Raw genomic sequence first — 25,434 nt, forward strand, 5'->3', positions numbered from 1 at the left:
GAGGACAGCTGGTCCAGTGGTTCAGGTCCAGTCTTGTTAGACCAGGAGGACAGCTGGTCCAGTGGTTCAGGTCCAGTTTTGTTAGACCAGGAGGACAGCTGGTCCAGTGGTTCAGGTCCAGTCTTGTTAGACCAGGAAGACAGCTGGTTCAGGGTTCAGCTCCAGTCTTGTTAGACCAGGAAGACAGCTGGTCAAGGGTTCATTTCCAGTCTCTCTACACCAGGAGAACAGCTGGTCCAGTGGTTAAGGTCCAGTCTTGTTAGATCAGGAGGACAGCTGGTCCAATGGTTCAGGTCCAGTCTTGTTAGACCAGGAGAACAGCTGGTCCTGTGGTTCAGGTCCAGTCTGACCCCCAGTTTCTCTCTCTCTCCCTGTGTGTCTCACGGAGAGCAAGCTGGGGTCTGCGACAAGACAAATTCCTAATACAAGAAACTGTACAGGGCCAATAAAGTGATCTGATCTTATCAGTCAGGTGAGGCGTGACGGAGCAGAGAAACTTCGGTTCAAAAATGTACTTGTCGTCCTGCGATACCGCTGATCCCCACTAGAGGGCCACCCAGAACCAGCACATGCAACCCTCTGTCTCTCTCCACCTCCGATATCCGCGTGAGAATGCGTCTCATTTCGTGAGCACCACCGGTGCCGCTAATTCAGTAAATACTCCCGCAGCTGCGTGGGCGTGGGGCTCAGAAACATGCCAACGGCTCTTCTAGCTCAGGCGCAGAGTTTCCTTTCCTTTCCTGTCAAATAGAGAATGTGTTTTTTTTTTCTCTTCTTCTCTTCCTTGGAGTTTTAACGTTCGCTGTTCACGGGAGAAGAATTAAAATCCTCTCCAGCTACGCGGGACGATATGATGTCGAGCGACGTTGACGCTGAGTGTTAGGTGCAAGGGGAACCCCCGCACCGTTACAGAGCATACGGAGGAGAGAGAGCTTCGTGATCGAAACGCTCCTTCTGCTAGGTAATTCTGACCTGCACACTAGACTTTACTGTGAGACTGTGGGTAATTCTGACCTGCACACTAGACTTTACTGTGTGACTGTGTGGGTAATTCTGACCTGCACACTAGACTTTACTGTGAGACTGTGTGGGTAATTCTGACCTGCACACTAGACTTTACTGTGAGACTGTGTGGGTAATTCTGACCTGCACACTAGACTTTACTGTGAGACTGTGTGGGTAATTCTGGCCTGCACACTAGACTTTACTGTGAGACTGTGTGGGTAATTCTGGCCTGCACACTAGACTTTACTGTGAGACTGTGTGGGTAATTCTGGCCTGCACACTAGACTTTACTGTGAGACTGTGTGGGTAATTCTGGCCTGCACACTAGACTTTACTGTGAGACTGTGTGGGTAATTCTGGCCTGCACACTAGACTTTACTGTGAGACTGTGTGTTTCCTGTGTGTCTGTCACTCTGTCTATCTTACCAGCTATCCTTAGAACTGTGGCTTACAGCCCTCAGACGTGAAGGTGATCTTTTCATTTTTTGATTCTGTTTAATGTTGTGTTGCATTGTGAAATTCACGTGGAGGAGTGGCGGAGCTGAGCTGGAAACTGTGGTCGGAAGGTACCAACCGCAGCGTGTGAAGAGACCGAGATTAACCGCTGAAGCTCACAAATGTTCACAAGATGGGGGGAGAGCTGTAAGATAGATTCAGCAAAGGAGAAATCTATCACTTTCCACTGCAATTTCTTTAGGAGACACTGTCCTACTGTCCCCAGTTACTGTCCTTCTGTCCTACTGTCCTCAGGAGACACTGTCCTTTTCTGCTACTGTCTCCAGTTGCACTGTCCGCAGAGGACACTGTCCTACTGTCCTCAAGAGACACTGTCCTTTTCTGCTACTGTCCTCAGGATGTCAAATGTCCTTTTCTGTTCCTTAATTCCTCTACCTTTTAATACTCCAAAGATTCTTCATTTACTTAAAATGAAGTTAGCGTTATGCACAAAACAACGGCATTTGACCACGTTTAGCTGTTACAATTGATCTTTAAAAGAAAATACTCGGATGCACAAAATGCAAACATTTAAAACACGAATAAATACATTTACTGTACCGTTTGATCATTTAAACAGAATCAGAATATTTCTTCAGTTCATACAAAATCTGTTACGAGTTATACATGCTGCATTACGTCACTGAACATATTGTGTATATGATATTTTTTTTTTGTATTTCCCTGTTCTTTAAGTTGAGCTCGTCTTCCAATGATGAATAAACCTAATATTACAATTATGTTCAAAAACAGCAGTTTTTCTATTCTAGAAGACCGCCTGTTAAGTTTGGTGGGTACTGTATTTCTTGTATGTCTGTGATTAGTAAGAATAGTTAATAGTTTTTTATAGTTTTAGTTTCACTGTGTTCTACATTTTCAGAGGACTGCTTTGAGTACACCTGAAGGTGATTTGAGTTCATATTATTATTCATATTAGTGAGCTGCAGCTTCCTAGCATAATAAGTTCTCTTTAATGGGGAAAAAACGGTCCTCAATCGTCTATTATTTGTTTGTCAAAATGACAGCCTGCGTGCTATGTGTTATGTTGAATATTTTCAAGCCGTAAGTAACTTTGTGATCCGAACCGCAGGTGAAATTATTACTGTACATGCGGTTTATTGATGACATTAAAGTTCAGCACGAGTGACGTCTTTGCCTCTAGAGAATTCGTTCCGTTGATCTGGAGAACTTCGCTTTTCTCCGTCTCCTGTTTTTAATGTTTGGGAACTATTGAATGTGGCGCTACCTATCATATTCTTTTCACAAGTAGGTGTTGAATTGCGATATTATTATTATTATTTTTCTTTTCAGGAAAGCTTTGCTGAAAGTACACCGTCTGAAAACATGATCAGTTTTGATATGGCCTGGAACTGGGTGAGAGAGAGATTCTCTCTCTCTCTCTCCTCATTAAACAACAACAACAAAAAACTGAGCCAACCTGTTCGACTGCTCAGAGCTGTCCTCACCAGTTGAAGGCAGCTCTTTGTAATGCGCTGACCAATAATGTAAAACCACGTTTTAGAAATTCCTTATATGTTAATAGCGCACCTGACCAGAACATCGTGAGAAATCAAAACGGCTTAAGGAAAGCGGACAGATAGATGCTCACGGAGACGAGCAGGAACCGACGAAACCAAGCACTAATGATTGATTTGATCGATGGAGGCGTTTATCCAGAGCAACATACTGTACACTTGACCCTGTTTCCATAGTGGGGGGGGTATATTAGGGAGGCAATGTGCGCCCTGCTCCGGGGTGCCACAGCACTGTCCCACTGAGGATTTGAACCTGCAACCCTATCGATTGCTGCCCCGCGAAGAGCACAGTATACATGGTATAAACTGGGATGGGACGGTTTCTCTCGGTGACACTTCTAAGGTTTTCCTTAATAGCAAACCAGTTCTTTTATGTCCTCTGGGAAGCTGTTCAAAAAGTCCTTTTTTTTTGTTACGGGCTGCTTTCTGTCCGGGTCGGACATAATTGTCATTGTTTTTTGTATTATCAGTGTTAAATATTTGTGACTTTATATTTTTTTCCTCCTCCTCCCGGAGACCAGAAGTGTGTAACCCCTCCCCTCCCCAAACCCCCACCCCCCCCCCCCAACTCGTGGGTATTATTAATTCGTCAGATTTTATTTTATTTATTTTTATCCTGCAACCTTTCCGGAAGGGCACAATGAGAGGGGGGGAAATAGTGTCAAACGCAGCTCCGACTGGAATGACTTCAAGATTCTCCTCCTCAAATGAACCAACCCGTTCAGTAGCTCCGAGCTGCCCTTGCCTGGGATCATCTGAGCCGGGCAGTCGCAAGTATGAAAGTAGGTGACATACTTTCACTCACCCAAAAACCTAATCACACAGTCCCAACCACTCCCCCTTCACAATTCAATCAGGTGTGTGTGTGTGTGTGTGTGTGTGTGTGTGTGTGTGTGTGTGTGTGTGTGTGTGTGTGTGTGTGTGTGTGTGTGTGTGTGTGTGTGTGTGTGTGTGTGTGTGTGTGTGTGTGTCCTGCAGTCGTGAAACCTGATAACAGTGGAGCAGTGATGGAGAACAGTAAGTTTTTTTTTAATCTCTCCTGGAAATATACCTGTCAAGGAAGCCACGAGAGAGTGCTCTAACCTGAGTAAGGTCTTTATCTCAGTATTGCAATACCGGGAGCCCTGCAGTCACTCTCTGCAGAGTGCGTCGGAGACTCAACTTGTTATGGCTTTTTAGAAAGATGTTTTAATGCAAGGGAAAGACAAAACGGATCACACCATAGAAACAAAAAAAAAAACCGCCAATATATATTTTGCCAAGCTTATCAGTTACCCTCGGCTAATTTAGTCATCTACACGGTACGTACTGTGTTTACAAACTGTCTTCTAAGAATCTGCAGCAGTTGAACCCTTGTTATATATTTCCCTAAAGCTCTTTACCTTTTAAGAATCGATTTACTTATTAGATTTCCATTTCAAACCACCGTTTCTCAGTGTTGGTATGCTCTCGTCGAAATTGTTTCAGGCGATGTGAACCGGGGTTACAGATGAACCCCCTTTTTGTTTTTCTAAAAGCGTATCATCGGGAGACCCTTCGAGGTGTGTTGAAGCGCCGCGGACACCTTCCGTTCCGATAGATGAAGAAACAGTCCCGCGGTTATTAACAAGGGGCGGGTGCGTCGCTAACAAAGGCTTGGATCCGATAGGCACGGAGATACATTGATTTCATGTATATAACGTGCTGCGACGCCCCCCTTTTTTTTCATCGTACTGTAACGCTTACGGCCGACAAGCACTGTGTAAGAGCCGGCGTACCAGAGCAGGTGACGTCACCGCCCTTCCCTGTGATAGCAGGACTACAGCTACTGGGCTGTAGAGAGATCTCTCTTTAGCTCACGGGGCTGGGTCGCTGCAGAGAGACGCGGAAGTCCCGGGTTCGAGCCTCCAGTCGGGATGGGGCTGACCAGATGCGGTAAGGGCGCCAGCCTGAGCCCCCGTTGCGTTACAGTACTGTGGGGTTTGAGCCAGTTTTAATCGGCAAAGGTAGATACTTTATTGATCCCGTGAGGGGAAATTGCAGTGCAACAGCAGCTTAACACAGCCACAGTGTAACGAATGATACAATAATAATAATTATTAATAATAATAATACAATCAGTACAGTGAGGGGTGCACTAAAAGCGTTACAGTCCAGGACACATGAAGAACAAACTAGAACAGAACAGCACACAGAAAAATCGTATCGCACATATGAATATAATATAGATGTAAATATAAATGTATTATTGCACGGGTCCCTGGCGTATATTGCCCCCCCAAGAAAACGGTTGTAAACAGGGAAAAGAAAGAGAACCGATGTCGCAGTAGATGTCTAGATGCGTTCAGTCCAGAAATGGGTCCCTGTCAGTGTGGCCTCTGCCCCGACGCAAGGCGGAGGCGTTGTACAGTCTGAGGCCAGAAGGACCTCCTGTAGAGCCCCCTGTCGCACCGGGGGTGGATCAGCCTATTGCTGAATGCGCTCTTGTGCTATTTTAATTTTAAAAAAAAACTCCAGTCGATACTCTGACCGCTCCCAAATCACTAGAAAGATCTGCTGCTCAGGATCTGCGCTCTGTGGCTGGGAGGGGTTTGCCAGTTCAAATCCTGCGGCCGGCAGAGGAATCCTACTCCGTTGGGGCCCCCCCTGAGCGAGGCCCTGAACCCCAACTGCTCCAGGTGGCGCTGTACAATGGCTGACCCTGCGCTCTGACCCCCCAGCTTCTCTCTCTCTTCACGTCTGTGTCTCCTGGAGAGGCAGCTGGGCTCTGTGAAAAGATCATTCCTCATGCAAGAACCTTTCTAGGGTTAATAAAGTGACGTTATTATTCTTGAAACCACAGGCAGGGCAAGGAGAATGAGGAACTGTTCGGGGTACATTCCTCTGACATACCTGAGTTCATACCTCAGTCACAGGTAGGCGTGGTAGTTACCTGCAGGAGAAACACGCCCTCCCCCCCTGCAAACCTATCTATGCTCGACAAGTTTCTGTCTGCAGAAGCTCGGAGAGCCAGAAAATCTCAAAATCCCATTCCAGCGGTGACAATCCGGGCGATCTAGGTGAAACCCGAATGAGTGTGTTTAGTTTCTATGGTGTTGATTCACTCAGCATCCATTACGGTGTAGTGGATGAGCTCAAGTTATAATAATTCCTTACACTTGTAGGGTGTTTTTCTGGACACTCCACTCAAAGCGCTTTACAGGTCATGGGGAATCCCACTACCGCCACCAGTGTGCAGCCCCACCTGGATGATGTGACGGCAGCCATAGTGCGCCAGAACGCTCCCCACACAGCAGCTCTCAGTGGGGAGGAGAGCAGAGGGATGAAGCCAGTTCAGAGAGGGGGGGTTATTAGGAGGCCATGATTGGTAAGGGCCAATGGGAAATTTGGCCAGGATGCCGGGGTTACACCCCTACTCATTTCAAGAAACACCCTGGGATGGTTAATGGCCACAGAGAGTCAGGACCTTGGTTTTATGTCTTGTCTGAAGGACGGCGTCTTTTTACAATCCAGTGTCCCCAACCCAGTGACAGCCCTAGGGCTCTGGGTTCAATTCCTGCGGTGCTGTCTGGGTGGAGCTTGCATGTTCTGTTCAGGTTTTGTGTGTGGATTTCCTATCACAGTCCAAAGACACACTGGTAGGGTAGAACCTAGGTTAGGGTAGGCTTCTGGAAAAATTGGAGTGTGTGTGTGTGTGTGTGTGTGTGTGTGTGTGTGTGTGTGTGTGTGTGTGTGTGTGTGTGTGTGTGTGTGTGTGTGTGTGTGTGTTTGTTTTTGCGCCCCGTGATGGACTGCTGTCCTGTCCAGCCTGCTAGGATAGAATCTGCCTCTCCTCTGGGTCGGATGAAACAGTTAAAAGAGGATCGATGTAAAACAATTAATTAGTCAATAAATTAGGAGTATTTGTAGTTACAAACCTTATGCTATTGGGCTCAAGTATGGAGTGAATCTATCGTTTGCACCTCAACAAGGAAGAGAAGTTGTGAGTATAAATGCCTGCCGAGTTCCTTTTCAGGGGGGGTTAGTGGATTACTTTGTCTGATGTTGAGCTGGGGGCCAAAAAGCCACTGTATGCACACTTTACCCCCCCCAAAAAAAATCACTCTGAATATGTTTCACCGGCATGTGAGAGTTCTCACACGGCACTGCGTTAGCACGGACGTTCATTTTTTAAATACGTTTAGCGAAAGAATTCCGGTTTTACCAGGATGACCGTTAAAAAAAAAAAAAGGATTTCAGTGAGAAAGGTGACAATAACTGTGAGGGAGCAGTCAGTCGTATTAGATCGCACCAATTGTAAAAAAAACAACAACAAAATTGTCATCTTAGATGATGGAATGATGGAATTAAAAAAAAGGGGAAAAGAAAATTATTGGGAAGTTTAAGCGATAATAATTGTTGGACTGGAGCAATAGATCAATACACATGAGGTGAATGGGTAGTCGTAGACTATCTATAATAGTCTACACCAGCAGCCATATCACCCTGCAACTCACAACTGGCAGCCCCCACTGAAGCTCAGCAGGTGTGAGCCTGGTCAGTACCTGGATGGGAGACCTCCTGGGAAAAACTAGGGTTGCTGCTGGAAGAGGTGTTAGTGGGGCCAGCAGGGGGCGCTCACCTTGCGGTCCGTGTGGGTCCTAATGCCCCAGTATAGTGACGGGGGACCTGTAAACAGGCGCCGTCCTTCGGATGAGATGTAAAAACCGAGGTCCTGACTCTCTGTGGTCATTAAAAATCCCAGGGTGTTTCTCGAAAAGAGTAGGGGGTGTAACCCTGGTGTCCTGGCCAAATTTCCCATTGGCCTTTATCAATCATGGCCTCCTAACAATCACCCTCTCTGAACTGGCTTCATCACTCTGCTCTCCTCCCCACTGAGAGCTGGTGTGTGGGGAGCGTTCTGGTGCACTATGGCTGCCGTCGCATCATCCAGGTGGGGCTGCACTACCAGGTGGTGGTAGTGGGATCCCCCATGACCTGTCAAGCGCTTTGAGTGGAGTGTCCAGAAAAGCGCTATATAAGTGTAAGCAATTATTATTATTATTATTATTATTATTATTATAATAAGGGACGAACACAATAATCAAAGTCTCCATTGTTTTCCCTCTTTGTAATTGTGCCAGCTCACCTGCAGGTGGTGCTGTTGGGCAGGCGGGGCACAGGGAAGAGCTCAGTGGGGAACACCCTGCTGGGCAGGACGGAGTTCCCCTCGGTGCTCAGCTCCACCCCCGTGACGACGCGTGCGGGAGTGCCCACGCGGCCCGCGCCGGGGGGAGACGGCTCCACGTCGTCGACACCCCGGACCTCTTCGACGAAGGTCTCCCCGATCGCCAGGTCCACGTCCGGGACTGCCTGGCCCTGTCAGCCCCGGGGCCCCACGCCTTCCTGCTGGTGCTGCAGCTGGGGCGTTTCACCAAGGGGGAGAAGAGGATTGGGGGGAAGATGAAACAGGCCTTCGGGCCCGGGGTCACCCGGCACGCCGTGGTCCTGTTCACCTACGGCGACGACCTGGGAGGAGTCCCCGTCGAGGACTTCCTGCAGGGGGCCCAGGCAGGGCTGAAGGCTCTGCTGGAGGCCTGCGGGAACCGGTACCACGTCTTCAACAACCGGGACGCCGGCGACCACCGGCAGGTGTCCCAGCTGCTGGACAAGATCGAGGAGCTGGTGCGGGAGAACGGGGGCGCCTACTACACCCAGGGGACAGGCCCCGGGAGACGCGAAGAAGACCCCGCCGCGGACGGGCGTCCCCTCATCGAGGAAGAGAACCCCGGCGAACCTGGATGTGGGGGGGGCTCCGTCTCGGGACCCGGAGGAAGGGAGCAACCCGATCTGGAAATTCTTCTGCCGATGTGTCGCGTGCCTGCGGTCCTTCAGAAGGAGGAAATGTCCCGGGAGGAGAAGGCAGCAGGGACTCAATCTGTTCTGCTGGAAGAATTAAACGCGCGATAGTAAGAGGAGCACCGGTCTGTCGGCGCTGCTTTTGCATGTGCGCCCCACCCAAAACTGCTTTCTAACGTTTGAACCTGTTCTCGTTTTTTTTTCCCTGTCCTGCGTCCCCCCCCGCCTTGATTGCATTCCAGAAATCCATGAACCGCCCCCCCCCCCCGCCCTGATTTTAAATGAATGTTGTTGTGGTTTTCTTTTTTTACTTCTGTATAAAATGTTCCCAGTATCGTTTCGGACCACAGATGCCCCCGCTACCCGCACGTACGAGCATGTATGTGTTGTGTAAGTTGTGGAAACCCGATATTGTGTCTGCTGATATGAGAGAGAGAGAGATTTGGATTGTTTTTTCCAGTGGTGGATGTTATTGGGGTTTTTTCTCCTCTTTCCTAGCCCACCCGAGCTGTGTTCATAGAAGGCTTCTTCTCCGTGCAAAGGGGCGCAGAAGGGGTCTCGGCAATGCCCCCCACCCCAAAAAAAAAAACAGCACAAGGTGGGAGAGGTCTGGGAGGAGAAGCCGGATGATCACAGGACAGACAGACAGAGAATGCACACTCTTAGTGGGCTGGTTTTCATAACAGCTCCTACCTCCAGGCAGTAAGACTCCTGAACAGCCCACCTGTAGCTCCTTCAGCAGATCACCCGTAATGCCTACAGGGACACAGAGTTTTCACTGTATTCAGCATAACTGCACTACTTAAACATAACGTACCACACACCCCCTTGACAGATCGCAGCTCTGTTGATATTGAGCCCGGGCGGAGTTCATTTTATTCAGTTTCTATTGCGCTCTGATGGTCACGGCCCCCATCCTCTCCGCCAGAGGGCGCTCCAACCTCCTCGCATTAGTTCTCTTAATGACTGCCTGCAGTATTGCCTGGTGTGCCTTGTTTCAGCTTCACTATTTAAGTATACTCCCCCGCCCCCAACCTCCTGTTAATGCTTCCCGACCCACTGAGCTCCGTATTTCTTGGTCTCTGGTTGTCTCCCGATAGATGTCCCGGCTATGGACTGCTTCCTGACTTCCCTTTGGACGTCCCTGGATATCTTTGCCTACGGATTTTCCCTACTTCACCGTAAGCCCCAATAAACCCCCCCGTGTGTGTATTCCCTGAACCCTGTCTTTTTTCCGAATCGCCGCTTGGCGTGGGGGGGTCTAAACTCCACTCTCCACGGGAGACCGACCCGGCTTCCGTGATGATCATGTCTTCTGTAACCTCCTTTTGTAACTTTTTAAATTTGTGACAATAGCCCTGAAACTATTCAGCATGTGTTTTGGTTATGTCCCGGGGTAAAAAATGTTCTGGATTAAGTTGCAGACTTCTATTTAAAAAAAGAGAGAGACCAATAGTAGTATTTGTTTTGATGGGAAAAGGTGGGAAAAGTTTCAGCCCCATCGAAAACAATATTAAAATTTTGTTTGTAATAAATTTAATTATTATAACGGCACGTTATTATATACATAAAATGAAGTGGTCTGGAAAGAACCCTTTGCTTGAGCATTTTAAACTGGATGTACGGGGGTATTTGCAGATTTCGAAGTGCAAAAATCTGAAAGCGGTGTGGGCATTATTTCAATATAATGCGTTTAATCTTTTTTCATAACTTGAATCTATGTAGTAATATGTACCCCTGACGATCTTTTTGTCTTGAATTGTTATGTGTACGCTTGTTTGGATTGTAATTTGTGTTCTTTTGTTAAGCATAAATAAAAACAACTTTAATTTTGTCCCCCTCCACCGGTGAGCCCGCAGAAAAGACGTTTCGTTGCCCGCAAACTACTGCTGCCCGCTGTGTCGTTGTGCATTTAATTAAACTTTGGCAAAAAAAAAGTAACCCCGATTACTGAACCTCCGCCATGCTTCACTGTAGGGAAGGGGTGAGACGGTGTGCTTCTGCCGCCCCAGCTTCCAAAGAGCGAAGGGTAAGCAAATACAGCAGACTTCATCTGAAATACGCGATTACAGCGCATATTACAAGGTATTATTGCCATTTTGAATTTTAAATTACATTATAATTATTTCTTCGTAGCCTGTTCTTCAAGAAAACACTGCACGGGCGAAACTTCTTCGAAATCTACCACCAGGACAGTAAAAAAGAAAGCGGTAAGACGGAAAAAAAGAAAAGTTTATTTTGAAGTCTGTTCTGTGACTGATGAATACTACTGTGTGACTTTATTTCTTACATGAATTGTTATTTTGCCACAGGCCGTGGGTCTCTGCTCTCGGCCACTGGCCAGGGTGCCAACCTGTAGAAGCAGCACCTGTGTGGAGACTTTTCGGCAGCAGCGGGAGCAGTATGACGCATTACTGGGGAGGATTGGGAGGCTAGAGACACTCCTGAAAATGCAGAGGAAGGAGACAGTATGTTCCAGCAGTCAAACAGTTGAGCAGCTGTCTCCCGAAAAGTGCCTCTCCCCGCCGCGCAGGTTGCAATGCCTGGCGGAAGCTCTGCCCCCCGCAGAGCATACACCGCCTCAGGACACTCCATCCCGGCCTCTCCGCTCACCACCGTGCAGGAATTTGTTGATGCTGTCCCCGCCGTCTATCTCCCCCCAGGAAGCACCGTTTACGGAGCGGAATTCACAGACGCCAGTGGGACGAATAATTCTCCCAGATATCCAACTGTTACCCATCACTCAGGAGATGGAGGGGGGATTGTACTTGTAGTGCATCAGCATAGACGGGAAAGCAAGAGCCGACCGCTACGCCGCCCTCGTGTTTTGAAATCTTGTGACTTTTGAAATTTACTGGGGGTGGACCACGTGCCTTGCCTTGCAATCTCCGGGAAACCATTAGTAGCATGGTGAATCGGAGATTCTCAACCCTTACTTCGTGCGACTGGAAAATAATTCATGATCAGATCAACGAAATGCTTCGTAGAAGGAGGCGCTCTTTTCCTCTAGTCTAACAGTCTGTCCACACACAAAACATTCCTGTTAGACAAGAGGAATTGAAAAAAAACAATTTTGTCAATGGAAACCGGTGTGTGTGTGTCTCTCTCTGCTGGATGTCCCTCTCACTCTCTGCTGAATGAATAAAAGCATTTTATTAAAAACATCTCCACATGGCTGAGGTCTGCGTTTGGGTCCTGGAGTAGGACTTTATGTATTTGTAGGATTAGGGTTGTTTTATATGTATAATTGTAACTATCACTTGTACAAAAACATCAATAACATCTTGTTGTAACCGTGGAACACACAATGTCATGGTAATGCATGCCTGTACATCTAAAAAGGAAAGATCTGCCCTGACATTGTATGTGTAAAAATAGGCAGTCCTGACGTATGCCATATTTTATAAGGGGGGAATGAAGTAAGAGACAAGATGTAAAAAGGGTTAACTTAAGTCAATTCTGCCTGAAAATTAGACTTCTAAGCAACAGGGGTTTATGGCAGGAAAGCGGGTTAACTGATAAGGATTCCAGATGCGAACAAGGAACCCCCTGGGGGCATAATCTTAAACTGACCATTTGGCCAGGGCCTCTTAACTGGCCGAATACCATGACCCCCCCTTACCATAACATCGAATGACGTCTGAAGTAGCAAGCAAGAACTATATAACCTAAAAGTTTGTACCGGCACATCGAACAACATTTCGGTTTTGTTGTTTCTTGCGGGAAACAAGACTTCAGCTTTATTGTTCCTTGCATGCAATAAACTCATCTATTTTTCTTCATCTTGGGATCAAGAACCTTATTCCTTCTGTTACAACAGTACCAAACGCACGTTTCTTCTGTAACCGGAGCCGATCATTTGCAATTGGGCTGTGCCGACAGACCAGGACGAGCTCTGTCGGCTCAAAAGCAGTGCAGGACCTGCAAGTACAACAGAAAGATTAGCATCCAGCGGGGGCCTCTTAGTAAGCCCAAGATCTCATCAAGAATCGGCTCCAGCAACAGGGCTGGGCCCATTGTTCCATTCTCCGACCACTCTCGGTGTAAACAAGTCCCTCCTGGTCTCTGCTTGAAATGCACTTTCCTGCGTTTGCTTTGGTGTAACTGGCTTCCCCTGCATGGGCGAATGTGAAGAAGATCCTTAGTAAGTCATTGAAGAAAACCGAGAAGAGGTCGGAGTGGCCTCTGTCGTTCATCAGCGATCCAGTCAGGCAGTACTCCTCTGGAAAGCGCCGTTCGTTCACATCGATTGGCTTTTTTTTGCCTTCATTCGTGCAAGTAGTAAAAGCAGATGCCCATATTCTGCCGTGACCCGGATTTGAACCAGGGTTGTTGCGGCCACAACACAAAGTACTGACCACTATACGATCACGGCGAGTTACAGATACACACGTTGCAGGGTGGAAAAGGCTGTGCTCTCTTCGTGTGACATAATTCGGAAAAGTCCTGACGTTGCATTTCAACTGAGCCCCAGTATACATCGACTCTTCGACAATCTGAGTGACAACTCTCTTGCGTGTTTTCTCATATGTAGTTTGCTTGCATGATGCCGGGAACAGCGTGGTTGTTCTCTGCCATATGGTCTAGGGGTTAGGATTCCTGGTTTTCACCCAGGCTCGACTCCCGGTATGAGAACGTGTCGGTTTTGCCTCCTGCTTTCCAAAAGATCAGCACCGTGTACGAAGGAGCCGCATTAAAACCACTCGAACGTGCAAAACGTGACCAGGGTAAAGTTAGCTTGAAGTTAGAGAATGATTTTGGCGCGCCTGTAGGGCTTTCGCGAAATCTCTTAGAATTACAAAAACACATGCTTTGTGTATAAAATACAGTGTGAATGCTTTCTCAGCCTTCACTTTGTCATCTTTATGACGTTTTTTTGACCACACTCGAATATTCTTTTGTCCATATTTTCGCAATGGAAGCATAGAACGCCTTCAAACCAAATGCATTTTAAAGACCACGACTTGTGGATATTTCCACAGTCTCAACACCAAACTATCAGTGTGCTAATTATCTTTTTTTAAACCTCTGGTTTTTCATCGATGCGTGATTACGCACGAACTGGAACCCGGGGAAAGCTGTGTGCACACATTCACAACACGAGAAATACTGTTCAATACTGTCAATATGACCATAGGAAGCAGAACATCGCAGTCTCCAATTACCCAGACTGTAAGCACGGGAATAAAGCTTTGTTTGATTTCTGAAACCCCTCCTTTACGTCCTGTTTTCATTCAGGTAAGGGTCAACTATATTGACAATACTACTGACAGCAGGAGGATTAAAATATTCTTTACTCAGCGGCTTATTAAAAACAGCTCCCATGATGTTTCAAGAGACTTTTTATACAGAACACTGACACAGCTTTGTGTTCTGAATCTTTTTATCGTGCTTTTATTTAATGTGGCACAATGCACTGGGATAGGGGTATTCTGTTCACAAACCAATAGCATTTAAATCACAGCACCCACAATGCTGAATGTAAGTGTTTCGCACACTAAGCAGGTCCTCTGACTTTTCCCAGCTTTGTTTTGGGTTGTGGCCCCTTTATTTTTTTATGATTTTCCAAAGATAACACTAAAGGTAACACACTGGGATAGGTGGGTCTTTTTCATGGCTCAATAGCAATTCAAATACAACAGCCACACTGCTGAAACCAAGTGTTTTACACACCAGACAGGCCCCCGAACCTCATACAACCTTGCTGTGGCTGTGGCCCCTTTCTTTATTTTTTATGATTTTCTGAAGATAACACTACAGGTAATACACTGGGACAGGTGGGTCTTCTTCATGGCTTCATGATTTTTTGACTGTAATCAAGTGTTGTGCACACAAGGCAGGCCTCCTGACCTTTCACAGTCATGCTTTGTTGTGTGAAACTTTAATTCTCTTTTTAGGATTTTTTGAACATCAAAACTTCCAACTTCCACCGAGATGAATGGGGTGCTCTTCAATAGCTTTTTCATCTATACACACAAGCGTATATAACCAAGACACTCAGAGACACCTGCACCCCCCTCCTGGACCACTCTGGTATCAACACCCCCAAACCAATCCATACCAGCTAACAAGACTCAGAATCGGTGCAACCCTCCAACTTGGACCAAGAGCAGGATGGGACAAGAACCTGTACCACACTACGCACCCCTCAGACCTGTGGTCAAGGGCTGGTGGAGTAGGGAATATGATCAACGAATTTCTGAAGTTTTCTAAACTCGAAAAAAAAATAGTTGGAATGACAAGATGTGAAGGAACAAGTAATAGGTTTATTCCATGCTGAAAAAAAGAAGAAAGAGAACACAACGTTTCAGCCGTGGAGCCTTCTTCAGGTGTGAGAGAGACAGGGCAGTAGGCAAAGGTAAAGTAGCGGGAGAACAAAGGTTGAGAGGGAGGAGGAGTGAGAGGCGGGAGCAGGGGACAGAAAGAGAGGCCAATCAAGAGGTGTGAAGTCAGAATGGGTGCAGAGAGGTGTGAAATGAAACTTCCAATGAATGGAGAAAATTTAAAAGAACAGTAATCTGTCGTTAAGGGAAGGGAGAATGTGTGATCCTAGCTGCAGAATAATTTTAGTTTCGGTGGTCTTTCTGATGTATGAGTTCGGAAAACCGTCTTTGAGAACACAGACGGAGAGATTAGAGTGGTTGTGGCCGTCAGAGGTGAAATGAGAAACAATGGGCTTGGAGAGATCTTTAATCTTCACAGCCCTGACGTGTTCTCTGAAGCGGTCTCCGAGTCTCCTTCCTGTTTCCCCAATGTAGATGGCTGGGCATTTACTGCAAGAGATACAGTAAATAAGGTTGCTGGAGGTACAAGATGCTGTCTGGGTGATCCGGAATTGTCCTGAGGGGCCTTGAATGAGTGTGGTGGTGGCTGTGTACTTGCAGGTGATACAGCGAGCTCTTTTGCAAGGGAAAGTGCCTGGTGTGGATGGTTGCTGAGGGCGGTCAAGGGAGCTGTGGACAAGGAGGTTACGCAGATTAGGTGGTCGGCGATATGAGATGATAGGGCGATCAGAAAAGAGGGCCCCAATGGAGGGATCATCCTGTAGGATGGAAAAGTTCTGGTTAATGGTCCTAGGGATAGGAAGTGTGTTAGGGTGGTAAGGAAGCACCAAAGGAATGCGGTTGTTACGGCGGGAGTTCCTGATCGGGTTGATGGTCCGGGGGGTGTTTTTGGCTCGGGCAAGGGCCCTGTCAATCACACTGCTGGGGTATCCTCTGTTGATAAAAAATGAGTACATTTCGAGGGCTTGGTTTTCGAAGTCGATGTCGTCGCTGCATAATTGTCGTAACCTAAGGAACTGTGAAAAAGGAAGAGAGTTTTTAGCGTGGTTGGGGTGAAATGAGCTGTACAGGAGGCAGCTGTGTGAATCCGTGGGTTTGTAATAAAGTGGACAGTCGGGGGTAGTTGATAGACAAGTGGATGTCTAGAAACGGAAGAGTGGTGGAAGAAATGTTAACCGTATATTTGAGGGACGGGTGGAAGTTGGTGAAATGGTGCAGGAAAAATTCAAGCTGATCGTTGGAGCATGTGGCGGCACCGACGCAGTCATCAATATATCGTTTGTAGAGGTCAGGGACATAGCCAGTGTAGGAAGTGAAGAAGCGTTCTTCTACCCAGCCGACAAAAATGTTGGCATAGCTGGGTCCCATTCTGGTGCCCATGGCAACTCCACTGACCTGTTGGTAAAAAAGATTATTGAAAGAGAATGCGTTCAGTGTGAGGACCAATTCTGCAAGGCGTACCAGGGTGTGGGTGGGTGGATCAAGCACTGTGCGTTTGTCCAGCGTGTGCTTGAGGGCTGTAAGGCCGTCATTATGGGGAATGACGGTGTACAGAGATGTGATGTCCATGGTAAAAATGTGGCATTCGGTACCCTGAAATTGGAAATCATTGAAAAGTTGGAGCGCGTGGTTGGTGTCTTTGATGTATGAGGGAAGATCTTCAACCAGCGGTCTCATGAGGCTGTCGAGAGAGGCTGAGATGTAAGTAGTTGGACAGTTACAAGATGTGGTCAACACTGTCAAACAGAGTCCTTGGAGAGGATTGCCCCAGCAACAAGAAATGGTTATCAGTGATTTGGCATGAAGATAGAAAAAAAGTAAGAACCCAAGTGCTTAGGATGCAGAAAGAGGAGAGTATTGGTAGAGATTCCAAACCAGATGACAGTAAACAATCTATAGTCAGTATTTCAAGTCAAAGTGAGGGACATAGTTTGGAAGGCAACACAGAGCTCAGAAGTTCATCAGAAGATACAAAACATGCATGGGCAGCACACGGCAACACAGACAGTGGTGACATGTTAGAGGGAGAAAAAAAATCTGTGTAGAATCAGAAAAAAAGCCTGAAGAGCACAGTGAATATTCCCAGGGCGCAAGCTCGTCTGGGACGTCACCTCAGGATAAAAGGGGATTAAGAAAGATTATGTCTGTGCCTAAAACTTTCAAAGTATGTCTAAGGGCTGAACAATGGAGAAAAATAGCACCTCTAAAAGGTACATCTAAACTAAGACGACCATGGAGCCAGATCTTATATAGGGAGTTCATGAAGATAAATCCTTGCTGCCCAATAGCCTTCAAATACCAATACATCAGGAAAGAGAACAGCAGAAAAAAAAAACTTTCTGATGATAAAAGCAGTCTGTACCTTCAGGTCCTGCAATGTAAAATACATAATGACAACAAGACACAAACCAATGGGCAATGATGACATCACAATTGATGTTGTACAAGTAGGGCAAATACAGCACAGTAAAAGGGAAACAATTTCAACAAGCACGTCAGCCTTATCATAGAAAGATTGCCAGACCCTCACAAAAAGAATCAGCAATGTATACTACAGGAACCTGAGCAGAACTCCGCTTGCTGAAATTGCAGCAGGCAATTTATCTAAACCACTAACACAGAATGTCCTGAAAGTCATTTCATCAGAGTTCAGGAACAGTAAACGCATTCACTATGATCCAGTGATTGAATTACATATGGCACAAAAATATATGAAAGCATGCGACTTCAACACTGTCCATTTTTCATGATATATACAGATTTTGCAGTTAGACACATTTGCTGCCTATCTTTACACAGAACAGAGTATGTGAATTCTTATTGCCCATCTAAATATGAAGGAGAAAGTCAGCCTTTACCTGGATGCGACAGGAGGGGTAGTCAGAAAAATTCCATCGGAGAACAAAATAATTTTGTACTACAGTCTTACGTTACCTGGAGGTGGAAAAGAAAGCCTCCATTACCAGTGTCTGAAATGTTGACAACTGACCACACCATTGTCAGTATAGAACGTTGGCTACGTAAATTCATGTTTGACATCTCAACATGTACTACCAAGAGAGTGCAGCATGTAGAAACTGACTACAGCTGGGCCCTGATTCATAGTGTTTTTTTTTGCCTTCAATGGGGACACCATCCATGCATACTTAAATCGTGCAATGAAAGTCTGCCAAGGCAAACTTAAGTACACAGAACTTCAGATGTTCACTGTTCTGCACCTTTGCTCTGCCCATGTCATAAAGGCTGTCTCTCAAGCAATTAGTAAAAAAACAACAGACAAAGGACTGCGAGACTTTGCAACATTTTCCTTTGCCATCCTACAAAACAGCACAACTTTGAGTGTCTCCAGAAATGTTTTCAAACACATGTGTACTGTACTCTCAAGCAGAAGGTTCACAACTGAAGTCCAATCTAGTGTCTGCCTCCTTAACGCTTACATTTCTCAAACAACCACACCAGACCAGATGGAAAAGGAAGCAGAAGTCAAAGACACAGATGAGGTACTATACCCAAAAATGAGAGGCAGCCTGGGCTGCTCTCCTTTCGCTGTGGAGTTCAAAGGTATTTATGAAGACAGCATATCAGTTCAAGGACATGATGACTATGGGACACAACACAATGTGAACCCCTATTTCTGTGAAGACATAATTAGATTTCTGTTGCAAAGATACATGGCATTATTTCCACTGTGGAGTGGAATTTTGTTGGGTGACCTGACAAGATATGCTTCAGACAGCAAAAAAGACATATCAATGTCAGAGGTAGCACAAACAAGAGCCACTAACTGTCATGTTGAGACCTGGTTTGGCATTGTCAAGCAATCAATACTTCAGCACAGGAGGAAACTGAAGCCAGCAGAGTTTATTACGATGATGAGAAAATCCCTCTAGGGTGGTACAGAGAACATATAATCCAAAATGATCTCCCCAAAAAGGTTTTGATGGCACCATTGATCACCACTAAAACACGTCATGAACATGCACAGGAACAATGGGCAAAGAGAGCACCAGGTGTAGGCAAAGAAACAAACTTCTTTTTCAGAGCTTATGAATGTCATCTTCTACTACTGTAGGTGTTCTTTGTCGTTTCTCTCTAACTTGTTATACTTGTTGACAGTGGTGTGTAATCTCAATTTTCGTTATGTTAGCTCCAGTGATCTCTTGTGTATGCTTTTGGCTTGGTAAATCTTTTTTAGGTTAACGCCCTTTGGAACATCAATCTGAGTGAATTAGTGGTTGCAGTTTTGCCATCCATGCACAGTGCAGACACATATATTCTCAGACACTCGGAGTTTGTGTCTCTGAAACCAGATGAGTGGCTCATAGGCGAGGTGAGATGAAAGTGTTTGATTGCAAGGTTTGTTAAGGTTTCTGAGCTTTTGTGTAATCAAATGTGTGTGAGTGTGTGAAATCATATCTTCTTCAATTGTATTTGCTTTTTCCATAAGACCATTGAGTGTTACTTTCAAGTAGTGAAAGAATCCATGGACTTGGGGAAGAAGGTTTTCCTAATGAACCACTACACAACTAGTGTAATCATAAGTGGGAATAGAGAGCACATGGCTAGACAACGTTTGTCCAAGGTAAGGAGATCAAACACAAATGTTGATGGATTACATTAGTGAGAGGCAAACATGGTTTTTCACTAACTAATGATTGTTTTATCAATAGAGAAACAAGGAGAGCTACAAGCAATCAAAACAGGTCACAACTGTGCCCATGGTGCTGCCTAAAGAAACTACCTTTATAGTCAGAAATCAAAATTCAAAGGTAGCACACCATCTATGTGAGGCAGCCTGTCGTGCTAATCTCGTCATTCTTTTCATTACAGGTCAACTTTGAAAACTATGAAGCCATAATTAGTTTTTTTTAACACTGGTGTCCATTGGAAGTTGTTGGTAAGTGTGGTGCAGGTAATCCAAAACAGCGTAGGTTTATAATTACACTTGGAACCATAACACAGTTCAAGTGATTATCCCTGTTGCATCTAAAAAAATTACAATGTATGGGTTCCTCTCCTGTTAAAAAAGGCGGACATGGATAGTGAGTATCCAAGGCAATAGTGACAGTGCACATTTTTCCTAAAATATTATTGTGAATACTGCTGTGTAATAAACAGAAAACCAAGTGTCATGAATTGCACCCCCGCAGGCAGGCGCTCATGCATTCCCACGAGCTCCTCCCATCCCAAACGTGCACGCACCAATCTTTCCTCTATTTAAACCCTCGCCAGACCCCCTTTCAGTGCTCACGATTGAGATCTTCTCCCTGAGCTTAGTTCCTAGTTTACATTCTGCGATACTACTCTTTGACTCCTGGATCTTGACCCTGCTGTTCTTCTGCTACGTCTTTGCCTCCCGACTTTGTACCTACGCGCCTACTACTCTCTCCTGGATTTTGGACCCTGCTCTTCCTTCCAGATGACGCCCACGCCTACCGATTCTGTACCGACGCTCCTACTACGACTACCCGGATTTTGGACTCAGCTACTTCTCCGACTACGCCTTCGCCTATCGTTACCCTTCCGAAGAGCTCCGCATAGAATCCCTATCCTCCGCAGTCACCCCCTCCGTGACACCAAGCAGGTCAAAGTGTCATGTAGGAAAAAAAAAGTACTGTTAGGTCATTTCCTGACTGTCTTTGCTGAGGTTTGGAAAATATTACATGTTAAATAATATATAAATATAAATAAAATATTTAAATATTAAAAACTTTTGTTTCCACAACATTAAACTCCTGAAACTGCCTGTGTGTCTGGCCCCACATTAAATGCAACTTCATGTCTGATGATGGGCCCTTTGTTTCTTGCAGTATCTGTGTGCTCCATCCCAGAAAGTCTTTGTGGTCGACCCTATGGGGAGTGACGAGATGGCGGACTCCACTGCAGCGGCAAAAAGTTTCAGGTAAGAAATCAAGCATTGGTTTCGTGGTGAAACTCTGCACGGGCACACATGCATTTCACATTCAAATTCAGCATGACAAATATGTCCTCATTTATCAATAACCTATTATTTTGATTCACAGGGATTTTCAAGATGTGAAGGAACGTCCTAGGAAAAGAAGACTGTTTGAATATCATCTGGCACCCAAGCGTGATTGGTCACACCAAGCAAGCAGATGCCTCAAGCTGTGGGGTCTTTGTGATGCAGGTCAGCATAACCTTTCCATGCAGAAATTTTGGACTGTCTCAAAACTATTGTATGAGAGATTTTTAGGGAAATAATAATTGTGACAAACCTTCGTCTGTTAGATGGGCGCAGACATCGTGAACAATTTCCTGGATATTCCAACATACATCGAGATGAACAGCAGCGCCAAAGAAATAAGAAAGTTGCGGGAAGACCTGTCAATCAGAATTCTTGAAGCTTCAGGTATTGTACCATTTGATCATCATTGCCTGCGTTTATTGGTGTATGTTGTTTTCCTGAAGCATGTTCTGTCTATGTAACAAGTCTGAATGAAAAAAGATTCTCGATTTATTTATATGCAGAACTCATTTGGGTATCCTTTTTGTACTATATAACACAGTGATGAAAAGTTAATTAAATCACATTTCGCACAGTTAAAATTCAATGACACTTTGGCCTTCATCGTGGTTGACACAACCACAGTCTGGGAAAAGTGTGGGTCTTGATTGCCCATAGTGAAACAAACTGGTTGAACATGGGTGTGTTATCATGTGCCCCCTTAAAGTCAAAGCAACAAAAAAAGGGTAACAGGTGTTGACAGGAGTATTCTGAGACATGACAATGTGCGGTTTAAGAAGCAGTAGAACACCTAATCAGGAAAGTGCATACGAAAAGGTCTCTATCAAATGGTCTTCAATTATGCAACAATGATCTGTAGATAACATTGGAGAAATCAGTCTATTTGGCATGTTTATTATAGCTCCTCTCCAGGACATGTGTCTGATGTGTGGAGAAAACACTGGTGCTGCAGACAAACTGGGAAAGTGAACATCATTTCTATCTGTATGTGTAATTGTTATGTCCCAGTGTGTGGTCTGTGTTTTTTTATGTTCCACACTGCTGACCCTTTGATTGTTCTCCCTCCCTCATTGGCCCACCATTACACCACTGTTCTGTATGACATCATGATCAATCAGCTTCTCAGCCAGCGTGCATCTTATTCACTATATAACATGGAGGTTTTCTGAAGGAAGAGCCTTTCGTTTGACTTTGGTCCTGCTTGGTTTTGCTTTGCTTCATTTAGTTGTGGTTATCGCTTTGTTTTGCTATTGTTTTGGCTTTGTTGGTTTGTTGTTTTCTGTTCATTTCTTTGTACTTTCGTTTGTTTGTGTTTGTCCTTGTTTTGCCATTATCTTGCCCTAACATGTTACATGTTCAACCTTTATGTTCTTTTGTACCCTGTTCCTGTCGATTAGTCTCGTTTTCCATTATCTGTATTCCTAGTTCACTTGTGTTTTTGTGTAAACTTTTGTGTATAAGGTTAGTTCAGGTTGTTGGGTACATTCTACACACTTAAATGATTTTGTATTAGTAACAATAGTTAAGTACGGGTGAATGCCATTTTTCTTGTATGGTTTTGAGTAGTCAGGGGAGGTTAGCTAGGGTGTTGAAGACGCAGAAGACCGTGTGTTTCGGGTTTTCTTTTGCAGTCAGGTTAGCTTTCCCTCACTTTTTTTAGCCAGCTCCATTTTGTTTGGTTATTTTCTTTTCTTTGGCACCACTCTAGTTCCCTTACCCCTGTGTGTTATCGTGTCTTACCAGTCACTTATTTAACTTAAAATCATCACCCACCTTTGTTATTGTGCTTCCTAGTCACTTACCAGAACCCACCTGCTTCCAAAAGAATTATTCTAAATGTTACACCCCTTTACCCCTAGATACTTGGGGTCGTAACATTATTATGTGTAATGTATGCACATAATAACAAAACATGCCAATGAAATGTGATAGCTGAACTAATATAAGGTTTACTCTGTGTAGGTCCAGTGTGACAGTTGTGAAAACTGGTTCCATGAATTGTGCATCTCAAAAGAAGAGTATGAAAGCACAAAGAATGAAGTAACGTGGATATGTACATTTTGCCAACCCCAGTTTGGTGAGTATGCTCTGCATGCAAACTATCACTATGAAAGGGTTTTTTAAGCAGGACATGTAGTTTTAGATTCAACAGAAACATAGGATGACATTTTTCAGTGGATGTTATAATTGTTTGTTATTGTTAGGAAGTTTGAATTTCAGGGTTATGTTCTGGCATTAATGGTTCTATAAATTAGAGATACCTTTTCAAAAAACACTCCAAAGAAGGCATAAAAAGGCATAAAAGATTATTGATAATCTTTGCAATTTATTACATGACACAGGCATCTCGAAGATAGAATTACTGTGTATCAGGTTGATGATTAGATATGGATGCATCAAATCAATTACTAGGTTTCTTTCCAATAATATAGAAACAAAGGCACGAACATGAACACCTTAAAGAGCTTGCCATTTAGCACAGAAACAATATAATGTCTTGCTATAAAAACACAAAGTAAGAAAAAAGGAGTTTGATCAAGAGAGATCTGTCAAATTCTGCAAATACCTAGATCTTGATCTGTGACCCATTAATACTCTTTGGATTCTTTGCAGTTCGTAACCCTTCTTACGGTTTTATATTTCAGGCACTATTGATGAGTGAGCAACCACCCCCTACTCCCAAGCATTACATAAAAGACATGCTGGAAACTCAAGAAGACTGTCAATGTGTTCTCAGCAGAATTCAACTCCAAAAGACATGTAAGTACAAGTTTCAATATTCCCCCAAAAATCTCTTGGGTAAGAGTAAACTTTCAGACACTTTGCGAAAAAATAATGAAAAACACTAGAACACAAAAAAATCACTAGAAACCATTTGTTATCTATTGCCAGAAACCAAACAAAGTATTATGAAAACGGTAAAAAAGTTCATCATAACACAACACAGTCCCTTTTATATATGATTACTACACAGTGTTAACATCAAAGTAGTAGTGCAAAGAATTCTAAATCAACAGTATGTCACCATGACATGATTTATTCCACTCCGATGTAAGAAAGATCAAAGAAAACTGGCTTCTATCCAACAGAGGTGTATCTAACGTGATTCCTTATTAGGTTACCCAAATAGTACCATCTCTACAGTACCTTTCAGACAGGACACAGTACTAAAAGGATTCTAACCGAAAGAATAAAACACAATCACATCATCGAAGTCCGAACCCCACTGACTTTCAATATCATACCGTGTACATCTCCAGGCTTGGAGACTCATCAAAAAAGAACAGCCTATACACCAAAATGATCCTTTTCTTCCAGTAAGATTATGGCATTTGCAGGATGCTGTCTAGATCAATAAACAGATTACATTAATAATAGCGAGCAGGTAGCAGAGCATTTAGGCACACAGCCCCTAAATTGTAGAAATATGTCATACCTTATTAAGGATGCCCCATACCTACAAGCATATTTAACAATGCTGTAGTCTTCTACATCATCTCTGTAGTCTTATTGATCCTGAGTGATCTAATTCTTTAGGAAGTGCAGAAACAGATATCAGGTGGGTAAGTAGACAACCACGTTGCAATTGTTTTTTCTGTGTCTAACCCATTTTTTTTCTCCACACCATGCCTGCCACTGTTCTCTCTTCGGTGCCTTTGGTTGATATTGAGCTCTGTTCCGCATGACAAGGGATCCTCCTGGATTTCTGAAGCAAGGAACCCAGCCGATATGAGTCCCTACAAAACTCAAGATCCTGTACTGCTCAACCCAGTGGATGGGACATACTCAACATTAATATCTAGCCTGACATAATACAGGCAATAGAATTCACCGTGTCAATCTGCATGGTGGTGCATGTGAACTGTTTCTAGTAACTACTTGTCATACCTGGAGGGGAGGTCAATCATCAGGCCTTGGACCCCCAGAGATTTTTTTGATTTTCTCTCCTTCGTGCCTGATGGTTACACAGTCACATCTGCATACCACACCTTCACTGTGATTTGCTACAGATACAGCTTATTTAAAATGTGAAATTAGGAAAAACTAAAAGAAAGCGTGAAATAAAAAGAATGTCAAATCTAAAATTTTCAGATGTTGTGATGAAGCTTTTGACTCATGAATAGCACCCCCCCATCCCAGTGTAATGCATGTTTAATGGTGCCGTATTGAAAAAATAATTAAAAAAAAGGTTTCACAACCCCAAGCAAGGTTGTATAAGGTGAGGGGGACTGTCTGGTGTGTAAAACACTTGGTTGCAGCATTGTGGGTGCTGTAGTTTAAATGCTATTGGTTTGTGAACAACATACCCCTA

General features: G+C 44.7%; 1 protein-coding gene and 1 non-coding gene across 2 annotated transcripts in view; one reads left to right on the plus strand and one right to left on the minus strand.

Moving 5' to 3' along the window:
- LOC138242514 (zinc finger protein 135-like) overlaps nucleotides 1–25,434 on the plus strand; it is a 446,217-nt gene that overhangs the window by 22,966 nt on the left and 397,817 nt on the right. The gene's annotated exons all lie outside the window — the stretch shown is intronic.
- On the minus strand, nucleotides 13,156–13,227 carry trnah-gug (transfer RNA histidin (anticodon GUG)). The gene has a single exon. It is a non-coding gene; the product is annotated as a tRNA-His (tRNA).

This window comes from Lepisosteus oculatus, chromosome 14, assembly GCF_040954835.1.
Source record: "Lepisosteus oculatus isolate fLepOcu1 chromosome 14, fLepOcu1.hap2, whole genome shotgun sequence".
In the NCBI taxonomy this organism is placed as follows: Eukaryota; Metazoa; Chordata; class Actinopteri; order Semionotiformes; family Lepisosteidae; genus Lepisosteus; species Lepisosteus oculatus.